Below are 20,052 nucleotides of genomic sequence, written 5' to 3'. Positions count from 1 at the left end.
CCTACACAATATACATTTAATCAATCATTTAATTCACCATTTACAAGCACAATTGAACTGCCTTCAAGGTGCTTCCATGGTTGCCAAAAGTGCACATTCCCATTCAACATCAAAACTCAAAAATTCCTCCATAAATCAAACACCCATAACATGCTTACAAACTTTAACAAAGCAATATTCGAAAACTCAAACTTACCTATGGATGAGACTTCTCAAATCTTCACTAAACTTCTTGATTTTGGTATCAAACTCTTCCTTGTGATGTGGGGATAAACTTTAATGAAGACAAGTGTGGGAAAAGATGGCTTGATCATGGAGTTGTAATGGTTTGAAGGTGGGTGGCCATGGGAGGGTTTGAAAGCTTTCATGCGGCAATGGAACTTTTAAATTGAAGAAGATGACTTGCAGATTGGTTAGTGGATTTACACCTGCCCATTGAGTATTTAATTTAATCCATAGTGGTCCACTCACCTTAATTAAACTATATTATATGTTTTAACTCTCCATTTTTGCTATTTACATTAGGTACCCCTAAATTAATTTTTTATTATATTTTTCAAGTGTAATATTATTTATTTTTAATGGAAATTTAGGTCAAAAGACAATTCGGGATGTCAAATGACCACAATGCCCCTGTTCGGGTTGCATTGCCGATTTTTAGGTAACACCGGGTTTTGTCCGTTTTTCGATTTCTCACTTTTATTTGTACTAATTATTTAATTTTTCTTTGATATTTTGAATGATATTTATACTTCAATAAATATTTATTCGAGTCCTAAAAATATTTTCCAGGGTTCCCCGCGGTACAGGGCTAGTCAACGGTCCACGACGTGACTTCCCGGTGCGGTCACCCATCGCTAGGTTTCTCGGCTCGCTTAACTTAGTTGCATTTCTTTACTATTATTTTTCCTTTATTTTTCTTGTATTTTCTTTTCTTGTATTTCATTATTTAATGTCTCCTCACTCATATTGAAGTGTAGTTCTAGGCATTCTAGCTGTCCGGACAACACTGGTCACCGGAACAGTAGAACGCACTACCGAGCTTTGAGGTGTTACAATTCTCCCCCCCTTAAAATAAATTTCGTCCACGAAATTTTTCCCAATAGCCATCTTACAATAGTCATACGTTTATTTTCTCCTTTCTATATGATCGTATAATCTTCTTTCTCTCGAATTTGTATAAGACTTTTAACAATCTAATACAACATTTAATTTGTTTGTATAACACCAATCTTCTCTTGCTATTGTCCTGTCTAATATTTTGATTCATGTCCCTTCTCGAATGACCCTTGAGGTCATGTTAGAATCATTTATCTAATCATTGGTCCTCTGACCATTCTAGTCCATAGTCTTCCCCACATTCGTAACATTTCTTTGTTATATTTGAACCAACTGTTTGAATTTTTACTTCCATAACTCTTTTTATCTGTCAATATTCTATAGCTTACTTTCTTTTGTACTGAATTATAACCTTTCGATATTCTAACTTTTAAGTTTTAGATCCCTAAGTGGGATTTTCAAACTTATTTCTAACAATTAAATTCTGTCATGGCATAACTATATTAAAACAGATGCCGTTGGCAACTATTCTTATCTAAGTGTACTATCGGGTAGTACGTAGCTCTACACAATAATCTCAAGTCAGTACTGTAATCTACAGCTTACAGTATAAACATCAAGAACATTGCATAGTTACTACGATACATCCCAATATATCAAATTTTCCTATCTTTTATCCTTTTCGAATTCACTAATATCCCGAACTTATTATGATTACAGTATCCATTAACAATTACTAACAGTGACATCCTTGCCCTCATCCAGAGCAATTCCATTACTGCATCTTACTTTTACGTCCTTTTGCCTTACAATAAGTAGGCTCGCCAATTAGCTTTATAATTTACGGTGTGTTAGAAAATACTTTTCGCTAATAAACTCTATCAAAACTAATTTCACTTATTATCACAATCCTTATTTTAAAGGGCTAATCACTAATGCATCAAAATTTATTCCCCTGTAAAGGAATAACAATAGAACATATAGTTCCAACACTAACATAAAAGTATGCAGACCCCAGATCAAACAATACATATATATATCTTAGTTACTATTTGAGAAAGTACCAGCAATAATATCAAAAGTCTAAGTCTCTTCTCTATGCCGTATAGCGTATACTCCAGTTGGAGCATCACCCTGTTCTGGTTGATTCACAGTACTCTAACTTCTAGGTGTACTACCCCTACCTCTACCTTTGCCTCTACCAAATGATGGTGAACTCTTTAGGGTAAAAACTTGGGTTGATCCCTTTGGTGTAGTAAATGATCCAGAATGACCTGGATTTACACAATCCCTAGCAAAATGACCAGTATCTCCACAGTTAAAATATGCTCCTACGGCTCTATAACATACCCCACTATGTGGTTTACCACAAGTTTCACAAAGTCGATCTGACAGCGCATTCCTGGGTTTCTGTTGAGTTTGCTGATCGGATCGAGGTAGTTTCTGTCCAAAAGATCTATCTCTACCGGACTTCTTACTATCTCTGTTATATCCCCTAAAGTTTTTCCTCTTTCCAGTAAGACCACCAGAACTCTGTTCTACTGACTTTCCCTCTTTTTCTGCCTTCTCTGATTTCTTTTTCTCAAGAGCTGCTTCAGATTCAATTCTTTCTAATTCTAGTGCTTGAGAAATAAATTTAGAGAAGTTGTTATGTTTGAATCCGACCACTTGTAATCTGATACTAGGCTTCAAGCCGGTTTCAAACCTCTTACATCTCTCCCTACTGGTAGAAAGTGGACTTACTGCATAATGGCTCAGGCGGAAAAATTCCCTTTCATATTCAGCCACCAATCTACTCCCCTGTTTCAGACTTAAGAACTCTAGCAGTTTCTGATCTACATAAGCATCAGGGACATATTTTTGTCTGAATTCCCTGAGAAAGTCACTCCAAGTTACCACTGCAGGTTCTACCAAACTGTGGGGAATGGTTTTCCACCAGTCATAAGCATCCCCCTGTAGCAAAGATACTGAGTATTCAAATATGAGCTCCTCTGTGCAGTGCAGTTTCTTGAATACCCTATCCATCCTTTCTAACCACTGTTCTGCCTCTAGAGGATCTACTGTCCCCTTGAACTCTGTAGCCCCATATTTCATCAATTTGTCATATTGTCTAGTAGAAGACTGTGGTTGTACCACTGGTGTCTGTATTGGGGCTTGAGTAGGCATATTACCAGCCATTTGTTGGAACATGGTAGCCATCTGCTGAGCGAACTGAGCAAGGAATCATGATCGCTGGGCCGTGTCTTTGAACCACTGACATTATGTAGGGCTGGGGCATCCCCTTGCACCTCAGCCTCTATAGATTGATCGACTGAATGATCACCCTCTTCCATAGTCAATGCGAGGATCTTAGACCTCCTGGACAATTAATACAAGGAGATTTCCTCCCGTCAGTGCATATTTATAATGTAATGTACTGTATGTATCAAACAATGATATTGAGCAGTTGTACTATGAAGAAAGAATATTCAAATAACATATGAAAACAGAATTTAAAAAACTTTGCTCTGATACCACTAAAACATGTCACACCTTACCCCTCTATAAGGCATAACATGATCCCGTAGTATACCTAATAAATTACCAACTTTGTCTACTGATAACTCATTAAATACACTACAAGGGATTTTAAAACTTTTCTTACTTCTTTTTATAGTGGTGAGCACTATTTACAGGTGTTAAAAAAAAAATTTTAACTGAAGTAAAACAACTAGCACATTTTAAGAATTAATAATTTATGTAAAAATTTTGGCGGAGTACCATCTGTATTTTGAACAAAACAGTTCTTCAGAAAACCTGTAAAAAGCACTTCAAATAGATTTCTCAATCTCGACTCCAACAGTTAAACAACACAATATATTTCTCAAGTCAAATCCACAATAATTTTTCAAAGAATGAGATAAAAGAAATATAATATAAATTTTACAAGTCAAAATAACTCATAATTTATTTTACAACTTCAATGTATAATTTTAATTTACAACTGCTCAAAACCAAGAACAATATATACATACAGTGAACATACATTACAGTACAAAATGCAAAATGTGGTATACTCAATATACCCGACGATCTCTCAGTGTAGTACTAGCAACCTAGTCTGCTGCCTTGTCAATCTGTCTACCTGCGACAGCAATGAAAAGCTATCGCTGAGTAAATTTTACTCAGTGGTGCACAATAACAATTTGAAATGCGATACATAAATTTTTATTGACAATTCACAAATCAAATAGTTCACAATTCCATTTCACAATTTACAAAGTTCATATAACATAAATTTGATCAAATAACTGAGTAACACAGTTTTGCCAATCAATAGCACAATTTGATCAAATAACTGAATAACACGGTTTGCCAATCCATAACACAATTTGATCAAATAACTGAATTATACAGTTTTGCCAATTAATAACACCATTTGATCAAATAACTGAATAATACAGTTTTGCCAATCAATAACACCATTTGATCAAATAACTAAAGGATACAATGCTGCCAATCAATATCACAATTTAGTCCATGACACAATTTTTTTCACACATGCCGTGTTGTACACCACGACAAGACACACTCACCTCAATAATCGATATCAATGAGGGAGGAAGCTAGCTAAATAATGAGTACTCATCCACACTCACCTCAGACTAACAAGTCAAAGAGGGAGGAACATAATCACACTCACCGCAGACTGATAAGTCAAAGAGGGAGGAATATATCAACAGTGTCATGCCAAATGTGAATCAAAACAATTTCAAATCACAATATTTCATACAAACCATAAATCACATTTTATCTCAAAATTTCCATTTGCAAAGTTGGCAATACAATAAGTTCCAAATAATATTCCCAAAAACAAAGCAATCAAAAATTATTCATAACTCATTTCTCCAAATAAATTTGCTAGTAAAAGCAGTGAATATAAAAGTATTGTGCACGGACACAATTTAAAACAATAACATACAAAATAATCATAATTTATTTCAATTAAAAAATTCAGAAGAAATAGCTATTCTGCACAAACACAATTTAAAATAATAACATAGAAATAATCATAATTTATTTCAATTGAAAAATTCAAAAGAAATACTTATTATGCACAAACCTCTGATAACTGTCTCTTGGCTCTGACTCAGTGTTTCCTTCCCCTCCCTGAGTCTTTGCTAACTGAGAAACACAATTTGAAGTGTTTCAGTACTCATTTAAACTGTCTCTAACGATAATGCTTGATAATTAATTCACTGAATTCATTTATTCGCTTAGTCAACCTACTATGTCGAACCTTGGTACATTCTAGGTAATTTAGGTTTTAATGTCATTAATATGTCACATTCGATAGTCTTTTTGGGTTGGTACATGTTACCAAATTCATTTCCGTGTATACTGCATTTTCTTGCGATTTGCTGGATTCCGGGATACTAGTTTGACCTAGCCGGACCACCTAGTTCCCTCGGTTTTCAGGTTTCGGTCAAAACTACAAACTTGTAGATCTATGTCTTATTGCACGTGGGGCAAAATTTTAGGTCATTCTAAGTTATGTAGACCAAGTTATGGTCATTTTACTATTGCTGGTCAAATTGCACCAAAATTGGTCACTTTAGGTCACTTTAGGTTCGGTCATTTTACTATTGTGCAAGCTGTTTGACTTACTTATGGTCATTTATGGTCTTTGGTGTCTTCATAAGACTTGTATATATGGGTCTTAAATATTCATGGTTAAAATTTCAGGCCAATTGGACCTGTTTTGAGTGAGTTATGGACTAAAAACTAACTGCTGCCCAAATGGTCAATTTTCAGGTCTCATTTGCACTTAATCCGAATTTGGTCATTTTTCAAGCTACGTTGCAAACAGAATTTTGGCAAGCTTCCTTCATGAAAGTTGGCACATTTTGTGCCTAGTTTCACCTCCAATTGGTCTCATACCAATTAGAGCTACACACTTAAAGTTATAGGCCTAAAACTCAAACTGCCTTATTGAAATTCTTGCATACACATCAAGCATCACTTTTAACACTCACCAAACTTAACATTCAAACCAATTCTGGTTGTACCACAACCTAAACATAATTCACAACACATTATAGGTCTTTTTGGCAGCTTACAATTACATTCAACATACACCAACAAGTGCAGAATTTTTCAATCCAATTTACAACAATTCAATCACCTTTTTATGCTCATTTACATGTCCCACTTCACACCACCTTACACACACTCAAACTGCCATAACAACCAACACATTTTAACATCATTATTCCATAAACCAAGCATGAATTCCAACATTCTTCAAGGGTTAGCAAACTGCCACAATGGTACACTTACATTCCATTACTTTCCAAGCTTTAAATTTCATTTTACCTTTACATATACTAAGTATACATCACCTAAACAATTTCCTACACAATATACATTTAATCAATCATTTAATTCACCATTTACAAGCACAATTAAACTGCCTTCAAGGTGCTTCCATGGCTGCCAAAAGTGCACATTCCCATTCAACATCAAAACTCAAAAATTCCTCCATAAATCAAACACCCATAACATGCTTACAAACTTTAACAAAGCAATATTCAAAAACTCAAACTTACCTATGGATGAGACTTCTCAAATCTTCACTAAACTTCTTGATTTTGGTATCAAACTCTTCCTTGTGATGTGGGGATAAACTTTAATGAAGACAAGTGTGGGAAAAGATGGCTTGATCATGGAGTTGTAATGGTTTGAAGGTGGGTGGCCATGGGAGGGTTTGAAAGCTTTCATGCAGCAATGGAACTTTTAAATTGAAGAAGATGACTTGCAGATTGGTTAGTGGATTTACACCTGCCCATTGAGCATTTAATTTAATCCATAGTGGTCCACTCACCTTAATTAAACTATATTATATGTTTTAACTCTCCATTTTTGCTATTTACATTAGGTACCCCCAAATTAATTTTTCATTATATTTTTTGTCACACCCTACCCCTCTGTAAGGCATAACATGATCCCGTAGTATACCTAATGAATTACCAACTCTGTCTACTGATAACCCATTAAATATACTACAAGGGATTTTAAAAAAACTTTTCTTACTTCTTTTACAGTGGTGAGCACTATTTACAGGTGTTAAAAACCTTTTTGATCTGAAGTGATAGAACTAACACATTTGAATTATTTGGAATTTCTGTAAAAATTTTGGCAGAATGCCATCTGTATTTTGGATAAAACAGTTCTTCAGAAAACTTGTAAAAAGCACTTCAATTATTTTCCCAATCTCAACTCCAACATTTTTCTCAATACAACATTTTTCTCAACTCAAATCCACAGTAATTTTTCAAAAGCTGAGATATAAGAAATATAATACAATTTTTACAAGTCAAAATAACTCATAATTATTTTACAACCTCAAGTTACAATTTGAATTTACAACTGCTCAAACCAAAACAATATGTACATACAGTGGTCATACATTACAGTATAAAATGCAAAAAGCGGTATACTCGTTATACCCGAAAAATCTCTCGCTGGAGGTACTAGCACTTAGTCTCCGCCTGTCTGCTTGTCTACTGCGACAAAGAATAAAGTTATCACGAGACAATGTCTCAGTGGTGCACAACATTAACCAAATACAACTTTAAATCACAATTCATAAACCATATAAATAGTGGATACATAAAACCATAGTTAAATTCAAGACAATGAATGTCATAAGGAATTTAAACTCCAATTCACAATTTATTAAAATTCATAATAACACAATTTAGTCAAATAATTTAAGAATACCATATTGCCAATTCATACATAATTTGATCAAAATACTTAATAACACAGTGTTGCCGATCAATATCACAATTTAAGCAAGGACACAATTTTTCCACACATGCCGTGTTGTACACCACGACAAGACACACTCACCCCAATAATCGAAATCAATGAGGGAGGAAGCTAGCTATATAATGAATACTCATCCATACTCACCTCAGACTGGGAAGTCAAAGAGGGAGGAACATAATCATACTCACCCCAGACTGATAAGTCAAAGAGGGAGGAATAATCACACTCACCCCATTAATGGAGGAGGAACATAGTAACAGTGTCATGCCAATTGTGAATCAAAACAATTCCAAACATTTTATTCAAATGATCCGAAGAATCCAATAAATTTCCAAAGTTATAATTTCATTCACAAAATGGCAACACAATTCGTAATTCACTTCAATTTCCACAAAACCATTTACAGTGCTTTTTAATCAATAAGTATCCATCAAATACCATTCAAACAGTTTCTCACAGTTTCAAATCATTTATAATGCTTTTCAAGCAATAAATATCCATTCAAGTACATTTCCACAATTTAAAACAATAACATACAAGTAGTCATAATTTATTTCAATTAAAAATAATTCAAAAGAAATAAATATTGTGCATAAACACAATTTAAAATAATAACATACAATTTATCATATGAAATAGTATTCAGAACAAAATCAGTTGAAAACTAGTTGTGCACAAACACAATTTAAAACAATAATGTACAATAGTCATAATTCATTTCAATTGAAAAATTCAAAAGAAATAGCCGTTGTGCACAAACCTTTGATAATTGTCTCCTGGTCTGGACTCAGTGTTTCCTTCCCTTTTCTTGAGTCTTTGGTAACTGAGAAACACAATTTGAAGTGTTTCAGTACTAAATTAAACTGTCTCTAATGATAATGTTCGATAAGTAATTCACTGAAGGCTATTATTTGCTCAATTAACTAATATACCGACCCTCGATGCGTTTTAGGTAAATTAGGTTTTAGTGTCCTTAATACGTCACATTCGATAGGGTTTTAGGGTTGGTATGTTTTACCAAACTCATTTCTATGTATACTGCGTTTCCTTGCATTTTATTGCAAATTGCTGGATTCCGGGATACTAGTTTAACCTAGCTGGACGACCTATTTCCCTCGGTTTTCGGGTTTTGGTCAAAACTACAAACTTGTAGATCTATGTCTTATTGCACGCGGGGCAAAATTTTATGTCAATCCGAGTTGAGTAGACCAAGTTATGGTCATTACACGATTGCTGGTCAAATGGCATCAAATTAGGTCAATTTTAGGTGAATTTGGTCAACTTTGGTTCGGCCAGTTTTTGGACCCGAATGCAAGCTTTTTGACTTACTTCTGGTCATTTCTGGGCTTTGGTGTCTTCATAAGACTTGTAGGTATGGGTCTTAACTATTTATGGTTAAAATTTCAGGTCAATTGGACCTGTTTTGAGTGAGTTATGATCTAAACACTCACTGCTGCCCAATTGGTCATTTTTCAGGTCCTAATTGTACCTAATCCGAATTGGTCATTTTCTTAGGTCACCTTGCAAGCAGAATTTTGGTATGCTTTCTCAATGAAAGTTGGCGCATTTTGTGCCTAGTTTCACCTCCAATTGGTCTCATACCAATTGAGGTTACACATTTAAACTTATTGGCTAAAATGTACACTGCCCTTAACTACCTTACTTAACATACATCAATTACACACTTCATAACTATATGTGCACTTCCCCTTACCATTTCTGTTTTGGTTCATTACCAAAACCATATTCCACTTTACATTAACATCACTTTGGGCAGATTACAAACATCCTTAATACACCAATTACAGCTCACATTTACAAAGTCTAAATACAATCACATACACACCTAAACATCACTAATTCTTACATACACTTTACACAATCAATCTATATACATATCCATCAAACTTCTATTTCAATATTCTGCCAACACCTTCATGAACACACACATTTATTCAAGAATCCCCAAGCTGCCGAAAATCTTCCTCAATACCAAAGTGTCCTACAATCATCAATTTTCATCCAAGTGCAAAAATTACCTTATACATATGAAATATTTTACTAGGATATTAAATCACCAAAATCAACATCATTTCTCATCAAATATATGTATAATAAATCATTAAATACATGACTTCATGGCTGTCCAAAATGGACATTTCAATAACTCTTCAAACTTGCAAATTTTCTTCACAAATCCAACACCCATAACATGTACACAAGGTTTAACAAAGCAAAGTTCAAAAATGTAAACTTACCTTATGGTTGGAACTTGCCAAACCTTGATTAAACTTCTCAAATTTGGTATCAAGCTCTTCCTTATGATGTGTAGACAATTTTTTATGAAGGAACCTAAGTGATTGGAGTTGAAATGAGGGAGTGGATGAAGGTTGCATGAAAACATTAATGGAGGTTTCTTTTCTTCTTCAATTCGGCTAGTTTATGGAAATGGAGAAGATGAAGTATTCAGCTGCATATTAGGTGTACACATGTCCCACTTCATGTTTATTTTATTCCCTTTGTGGTCCACTTACTCACTTAATCATATAATATGTTAAACTTTCACTTAATCCCACATTAAACCCTTAATTCTCACTATTTACTTTAGGTACCACCAAATTAATTTTTCATTTTATTTTCTAAGTGTAATATTATTTATTTTTAATGTACATTTAGGTCAAAAGACACTTCGGGATGTCAAATGACCAGAATGCCCCTGTTCGGGTTGCATTCCCAATTTTTTGGTAACACCAGGTTTTGTCCGTTTTTCGATTTCTCACTTTTCTTTGTACTAATTATTTAATTTTTCTTTTATATTTCTAATGATATTTATACTTCAATAAATATTTATTAGAGTCCTAAAATTATTTTCCAGGGTTCCCCGCAGTCCAGGGCTAGTCAACGGTACACGCCGTGACTTCCCGGTGCGGTCACCCATCGCTAGGGTTTTCGGCTCGCTTAACTTGGTTACTTTTCTTTGCTATTATTTTTCCTTTGTTTTTCTTGCATTTTCTTTTCTTGTATTTCATTATTTTATGTCTCCTCACACATATCGAAGTGTAGTTCTAGGCATCCTAGCTGTCCGGACAGCATTGGTAACCGGAACAGTAGAACGCACTACCGAACTTAGGAGTGTTACAATTCTCCCCCCCTTAAAATAAATTTCGTCCACGAAATTTTACTCAATAGCCATCTTACAATAGTCATATGTTTATTCTCTCCTTTCTATACGATTGTATAATCTTCTTTTCCTCAAATTTGTATAAGACTTTTAACAATCTAATAAAACGTTTAATTTGTTTGTATAACACCAATCTCCTCTTACTATTGTGCTGTCAATATTTCAGTTCATGTTCCTTCTTGAATGACGCTTGAGGTCATGTTAGAATGATTTATCTAGTCGTTAGTCGTCTGACCATTCTAGTCAATAGTCTTCCTCATTCATAATATTTCTTTGTTATATATGAATCAACTGTTCAAATCTCTACTTCCATAACTCTTTTTATCTGTCAATATTCTATAACTTACTTCCTTTTGTACTGAACTATAACCTTTCGATATTCTAACTTTTTAGTTTTAGATCCCTAAGTAGGATTTTCAAACTTATTTTTAACAATTAAATTCTGTCATGGCATAAACATACTAAAACAGATGCCGTTGGCAACTATTCTTATCTAGGTGTACTATCGGGTAGTACGTAGCTCTACACAATAATCTCAAGTCGATCAGAATCTGCGACTACGATTATAAACATCAAGAACATTGCATAGTTACTACGATACATCCCAATAGATCAAATTTTCCTATCTTTTATCCTTTTTGAATTCACTGATATCTGAAACTTATTATGATTACAATATCCATTAACAATTAATAACTGTAACATCTTTGCCCTCATCTAGAGCAAGTCTACTACCACAACTTACTTTTACGTCCGCTTGCCTTACATTAAGTAGGCTTGCCAATTAGCTTTGTAATTTATGGTGTGTTAGAAAATACTTTTCGCCGATAAACTCTTTCAAAACTAATTTCACTTATTATCACAATCCTTATCTTAAAGGACCAATCACTAATGCATCAAAATTTATTCCCCTGTAAAGGAATAACAACAGAACATGTAGTTCTAACACTAACATAAAAGTATGCAAACTCTAGGTCAAACAACACATATATATATCTTAGTTACTAATTGAGAAAGTACCAGCAATAATGTCCAAAAGTCTAAGCCTCTTCTCTCTGCCGTATACCGTATACTCCAGCTGAAGCATCACCTTGTTCTGGCTGATTCACAGTACTTTGACTTCTAAGTGTACTGCCCCTACCTCTACCTCTACCTCTACTAACTGATGGTGAACTCTTTGGGGTAGAAACTTGGGTTGATCCCTTTGGTGTAGTAAATGATCCAGAACGACCTAGATTTACACAATCCCTAGCAAAATGGCCAGTCTCTCCACAGTTAAAACATGCTCCTACGGCTCTATAACATACCCCACTATGTGGTTTACCACAAGTTTCACAAAGTCGATCTGACAGCGCATTCTTGGGTTTCTGTTGAGTTTGCTGATCGAATCGAGGTGGTTTCTCTCCAAAAGATCTATCTCTACCGGACTTCTTACTATCTCTGTTGTATCCCCCAAAGTTTTTCCTCTTTCCAGTAAAACCACTAGAACTCTGTTCTACTGACTTTCCCTCTTTTTCTGTCTTCTCTGATTTCTTTTTCTCAGGAGCCAATTCAGATTCAATTCTTTCTAATTCTAGTGCTTGAGAAGTAAGTTCAGATAAGTTATTATGTTTGAACCCAACCACTTGTAATCTGATACTAGGCTTCAAGCCGGTTTCAAACCTCTTACATCTCTCCCTACTGGTAGAAAGTAGACTTACTGCATAATGGCTCAGGCGAAAAAATTCCCTTTCATATTCAGCCACTGATCTACTCCCCTATTTTAGACTTAAGAACTCTTGTAGCTTCTAGTCTACATAAGCGTCAGGGACATATTTCTGTCTGAATTCCCTGAGAAAGTCATTCCAGGTCAACACTGCAGGTTCTACCAGACTGTGGGGAATGGTTTTCCACCAATCATAAGCATCCCCCTGTAACAAAGACACTGAGTATTCAAATCTGAGCTCCTCTGTACAATGCAGTTTCTTGAATACTCTATCCATCCTTTCTAACCACTGTTCAGCTTCTAGAGGATCTACTGTCCCCTTGAACTTTGTAGCCCCATATTTCATCAATTTATCATACTGCCTTGCAGAAGACTGTGGTTGTACCACCGGTGTCTGTACTGGGACTTGAGTAGGCACATTACCAGCCATTTGTTGGAACTTTGCAGCCATCTGCTGTGAGCGAATCGAGCGAGCTGCGATCGCTGCGGTGATCTTTGCTGAACCACTGACATTATGTAGGCCTGGGGCATCCCCTTGCACCTCAGCCTCAATAGATTGATCGACTGAACGATCACCCTCTTCCATAATCAATACGAGGATTCTAGATCTCCTAAACAAATAACACAAGGAGATTTCCTCCCGTTAGTGCATATTTATACAGTAATGTACTGTATGTATCAAATAATGATATTGAGCAGTTGTACTATGAAGAAAGAATATTCAAATAACAGGTGAGATTAGAATTTAAAAAACTTTGCTCTGATACCACTAAAACATGTCACACCCTACCCCTCTTTAAGGCATAACATGATCCCGTAGTATACCTAATGAATTACCAACTCCGTCTACTAATAACCCATTAAATATACTACAAGGGATTTTAAAAAAACTTTTCTTACTTCTTTTACAGTGGTGAGCACTATTTACAGGTGTTAAAAACCTTTTTGATCTGAAGTGATAGAACTAACACATTTGAATTATTTAGAATTTCTGTAAAAATTTTGGCAGAATGCCATCTGTATTTTGGATAAAACATTTCTTCAGAAAACTTGTAAAAAGCACTTCAATTATTTTCCCAATCTCAACTCCAACATTTTTCTCAATACAACATATTTCTCAACTCAAATCCACAGTAATTTTTCAAAAGCTGAGATATAAGAAATATAATACAATTTTTACAAGTCAAAATAACTCATAATTATTTTACAACCTCAAGTTACAATTTGAATTTACAACTGCTCAAACCAAAACAATATGTACATACAGTGGTCATACATTCTGATTACAAAATGCAAAAAGCGGTATACTCGTTATACCCGAAAAATCTCTCGCTGGAGGTACTAGCAGCCTAGTCTGCTGCCCTGTCTGTCTGTCTACCTGCGACAGCAATAAAAAGCTATCGCTGAGACAATGTCTCAGTGGTGCACAACATTAACCAAATACAACTTTAAATCACAATTCATAAACCATATAAATAGTGGATACATAAAACCATAGTTAAATTCAAGACAATGAATGTCATAAGGAATTTAAACTCCAATTCACAATTTATCAAAATTCATAATAACACAATTTAGTCAAATAATTTAAGAATACCGTATTGCCAATTCATACACAATTTGATCAAAATACTTAATAACACAGTGTTGCCGATCAATATCACAATTTAAGCAAGGACACAATTTTTCCACACATGCCGTGTTGTACACCACGACAAGACACACTCACCCCAATAATCGAAATCAATGAGGGAGGAAGCTAGCTATATAATGAGTACTCATCCATACTCACCTCAGACTGGGAAGTCAAAGAGGGAGGAACATAATCATACTCACCCTGCATCGATAAGTCAAAGAGGGAGGAATAATCACACTCACCCCATTAATGGAGGAGGAACATAGTAACAGTGTCATGCCAATTGTTAATCAAAACAATTCCAAACATTTTATTCAAATGATATGAAGAATCCAATAAATTTCCAAAGTTATAATTTCATTCACAAAATGGCAACACAATTCGTAATTCACTTCAATTTCCACAAAAACCATTTACAGTGCTTTTCAATCAATAAGTATCCATCAAATACCATTCAAACAGTTTCTCACAGTTTCAAATAATTTATAATGCTTTTCAAGCAATAAATATCCATTTAAGTACATTTTCACAATTTAAAACAATAACATACAAGTAGTCATAATTTATTTCAATTGAAAATAATTCAAAAGAAATAAATATTGTGCACAAACACAATTTAAAACAATAACATACAATTTATCATATGAAATAGTATTCAGAACAAAAATCAGTTGAAAACTAGTTGTGCACAAACACAATTTAAAACAATAATGTACAATAGTCATAATTCATTTCAATTGAAAAATTCAAAAGAAATAGCCGTTGTGCACAAACCTCTGATAATTGTCTCCTGGTCTGGACTCAGTGTTTCCTTCCCTTTTCTTGAGTCTTTGGTAACTGAGAAACACAATTTGAAGTGTTTCAGTACTAAATTAAACTGTCTCTAACGATAATGTTCGATAAGTAATTCACTGAAGGCTATTATTTGCTCAATTACCTAATATACTGACCCTCGATGCGTTTTAGGTAAATTAGGTTTTAGTGTCCTTAATACGTCACATTCGATAGGGTTTTAGGGTTGGTACGTTTTACCAAACTCATTTCTATGTATACTGCGTTTCCTTGCATTTTATTGCAAATTGCTAGATTCCGGGATACTAGTTTAACCTAGCCGGACGACCTATTTCCCTCGGTTTTCGGGTTTTGGTCAAAACTACAAACTTGTAGATCTATGTCTTATTGCACGCGGGGCAAAATATTAGGTCAATCCGAGTTGAGTAGACCAAGTTATGGTCATTACACGATTGCTGGTCAAATGGCATCAAATTAGGTCAATTTTAGGTCAATTTGGTCAACTTTGGTTCGGCCAGTTTTTGGACCCGAACTTGTGCAAGCTTTTTGACTTACTTCTGGTCACTTCTGGGCTTTGGTGTCTTCATAAGACTTGTAGTTATGGGTCTTAACTATATATGGTTAAAATTTCAGGTCAATTGGACCTGCTTTGTGTGAGTTATGGCCTAAACACTCACTGCTGCCCAATTGGTCATTTTTCAGGTCCTAATTGTACCTAATCCGAATTGGTCATTTTCTTAGGTCACCTTGCAAGCGGAATTTTGGTATGCCTTCTCAATGAAAGTTGGCACATTTTGTGCCTAGTTTCACCTCCAATTGGTCTCATACCAATTGAGGTTACACATTTAAACTTATTGGCTAAAATGTACACTGCCCTTAACTACCTTACTTAACATACATCAATTACACACTTCATTACTATATGTGCACTTCCCCTTACCATTTCTGTTTTGGTTCATTACCAAAACCATATTCCACTTTAATTAACATCACTTTGGGCAGATTACAAACATCCTTAATACACCAATTACAGCTCACATTTACAAAGTCTAAATACAATCACATACACACCTAAACATCACTAATTCTTACATACACTTTACACAATCAATCTATATACATATCCATCAAACTTCTATGTCAATATTCTGCCAACACCTTCATGAACACACACATTTATTCAAGAAACCCCAAGCTGCCGAAAATCTTCCTCAATACCAAAGTGTCCTACAATCATCAATTTTCATCCAAGTGCAAAAATTACCTTATACATATGAAATATTTTACTAGGATATTAAATCACCAAAATCAACATCATTTCTCATCAAATATATGTATAATAAATCATTAAATACATGACTCCATGGCTGTCCAAAATGGACATTTCAATAACTCTTCAAACTTGCAAAATTTCTTCACAAATCCAACACCCATAACATGTACACAAGGTTTAACAAAGCAAAGTTCAAAAATGTAAACTTACCTTATGGTCGGAACTTGCCAAACCTTGATTAAACTTCTCAAATTTGGTATCAAGCTCTTCTTTATGATGTGTAGACAATTTTTGATGAAGGAACCTAAGTGATTGGAGTTGAAATGAGGGAGTGGATGAAGGTTGCATGAAAACATTAATGGAGGTTTCTTTTCTTCTTCAATTCGGCTAGTTTATGGAAATGGAGAAGATGAAGTATTCAGCTGCATATTAGGTGTACACATGTCCCACTTCATGTTTATTTTATTCCCTTAGTGGTCCACTTACTCACTTAATCATATAATATGTTAAACTTTCACTTAATCCCACATTAAACCCTTAATTCTCACTATTTACTTTAAGTACCACCAAATTAATTTTTCATTTTATTTTCTAAGTGTAATATTATTTATTTTTAATGTACATTTAGGTCAAAAGACACTTCGGGATGTCAAATGACCAGAATGCCCCTGTTCGGGTTGCATTCCCAATTTTTCGGTAACACCGGGTTTTGTCCGTTTTTCGATTTCTCACTTTTCTTTGTACTAATTATTTAATTTTTCTTTTATATTTCTAATGATATTTATACTTCAATAAATATTTATTAGAGTCCTAAAAATATTTTCCATGGTTCCATGATCCAGTATTAGTCAACGGTACACGCCGTGACTTCCCGGTGCGGTCACCCATCGCTAGGGTTTTCGACTCGCTTAACTTGGTTACTTTTCTTTGCTATTATTTTTCCCTTGTTTTTCTTGCATTTTCTTTTCTTGTATTTCATTATTTTATGTCTCCTCACACATATCGAAGTGTAGTTCTAGGCATCCTAGCTGTCCGGACAGCACTGGTAACCGAAACAGTAGAACGCACTACCGAACTTAGGAGTGTTACATTTTCCAAGTGTAATATTATTTATTTTTAATGGAAATTTAGGTCAAAAGAAAATTCGGGATGTCAAATGACCACAATGCCCCTGTTCGGGTTGCATTGCCGATTTTTTGGTAACACCGGGTTTTGTCCGTTTTTCGATTTCTCACTTTTCTTTGTACTAATTATTTAATTTTTCTTTGATATTTCTAATGATATTTATACTTCAATAAATATTTATTCGAGTCCTAAAAATATTTTTCAGGGTTCCCCGCGGTCCAAGGCTAGTCAACGGTCCACGCCGTGACTTCCCGGTGCGGTCACCCATCGCTAGGGTTCTCGGCTCGCTTAACTTAGTTGCATTTCTTTACTATTATTTTTCCTTTATTTTTCTTGTATTTTCTTTTCTTGTATTTCATTATTTAATGTCTCCTCACTCATATCGAAGTGTAGTTCTAGGCATTCTAGCTGTCCGGACAACACTGGTCACCGGAACAGTAGAACGCACTACCGAGCTTAGGGGTGTTACATGGGCAGTGTGTACCTGGAAGACCGAAGAAGAGAGTTTATTATCCTGAGGCAGAGGCAGCTATCGGTAGTAGAATATGAATGGGAATTTATGATATTAAGTAGGTATGGGAGAGAAATAGTCCCTACATGTCACACCTTATCCCTTGTAAGGCATGACATGTTCCCGTAGCATGCCTAATGAATCACCGAACTCCACCTACCGATAACCCATTAGTTATGCTACAAAGGATTTTAAAACAAACCATAGCTTTTTATCTTATCAATTCTTTTGCGGAAAACTGTATGAGAATAGTTAAAATTCCATGCAAACATTCATTGGAAATAATGATAGACTAAATATTGCAAAAGTTACATTTTCATAAGTCTCAAAGTAAAATACAAAATAATTACAAACTCAAAATGTAATAGCAATGCAAGGTTTTTAAATACAAACTACTCAACGTCCGTACATCCATGCATATAGGTACAAAATACATCAAAAGGAAATTACAAGGGTATGACTATAATATATACCCACAAACAATACCAAAATGCTGCTTCCAAGTCTCTCACTCGGCAGCCTTCTCCTTTCCCTTACCTGCGACAGCATAAAGAAGCTATCGCTGAGTATATCACTCAGTGGTGTACAACTAATAACTTTGAAACTTAAAGTAAAACATAATTTGTCAAAGCATAATAAATCACATTTTTCTTAAGCATGAAAACTTCACAATAGTTATAAGTTCATAAGAGCCATTTATTGGAATAACATTTCAAATGAGAAATCACACTTCATAAATCACAATTCACAAAGCATTAGTGTTGCCAACATCAACACACAGTTCAGGCCATGACACAAAATTCACGATCAGTGCCGTGTTGTACACCACGACAAAGCAATCTCAACCTCACTAACCGTTATTAATGAGGGAAGGGCTAGCTAACTAATGAGTACTCATGTAGTCTTACCCCACTAACCATTATTAATGGGAGACATAATCAATATCCATTATAAAACCCCAAGTAGCCGTTACTACTGGGGAGTTCCGAAGGGACTGTCATGCTAACTGTGGTTTCAAAACAACTTTCAAGAGTTTCTAAATCAATAATCACGTTTGCAAAACAATAGCATATTCAAATCATCATAAAATCCATAAAAGGGGTGGCAACACACAAATTCCTCAAATACAAGAGAAAAACATACCTCATTCAAAATAAACTCATTTAAAATCAAACTCATTCAAATAAACTTATTCAAATCAATTTACGAAGCTAAAACAAAGAAAAATGTTAGTTGTGCACAAACCTTCAATGCTCTCCTTTATTGTTACCTACTTCTCCTTGTCCGTTCCAACTTCTTTTTCTACTGAAAATAAACAAATAGAATACCTCAATACCAATCTCAATTGCTGCCAAAAACTCATTATATGCATGTCTAATGCATCCCAAGTTAGCTTTGAAAATTTTAGAATATTTTGGTTTTGGGACAGCTTGGTGCCCCAATCTTTGAACCCAATTTTTACCTAGTTTCGATCATAATTTGGTGAGGTGTTCTTCATGAAAATTGTTCATTTAGGTCTTAACTTTATTTTCCTTTTTGAATCGCCTAATTCGGAGCTGTGTAGCTCAAGTTATGCCCAAAACACCATTACTGTTCACGTCACTGTTCATGCTGCAGATTTTGTTTTGGCAGATTTATCGATCCAACTTCGTTCAGCAATTTAACCAAGTTAAGTCCATAATTTGGTCTAATGTTCTTCATATGAAATTTTCTACTATGTCTTAGGTTTCCATCGGTTTAAGAATTTCCTAAATCGGAGTTTTCTAGAGAGAGTTATAGCCATTTGGTCAATTTTAGGTGCCCAGATTCTGGCAGATTCGGTAACCCAAATTTGTTTCGCAATTTGATTGAGTTAAGTTCATAATTTGGCCTAACATTCTTCATATGAAATATTCTACTATGTCTTAGGTTTCCATCGGTTTAAGAATCGCCTAAATCGGAGTTTTCTAGAGAGAGT

Source organism: Hevea brasiliensis, chromosome 7 (genome assembly GCF_030052815.1).
Source record: "Hevea brasiliensis isolate MT/VB/25A 57/8 chromosome 7, ASM3005281v1, whole genome shotgun sequence".
Classification (NCBI taxonomy): Eukaryota; Viridiplantae; Streptophyta; class Magnoliopsida; order Malpighiales; family Euphorbiaceae; genus Hevea; species Hevea brasiliensis.
Note: the sequence above shows the minus strand (reverse complement) of the source record.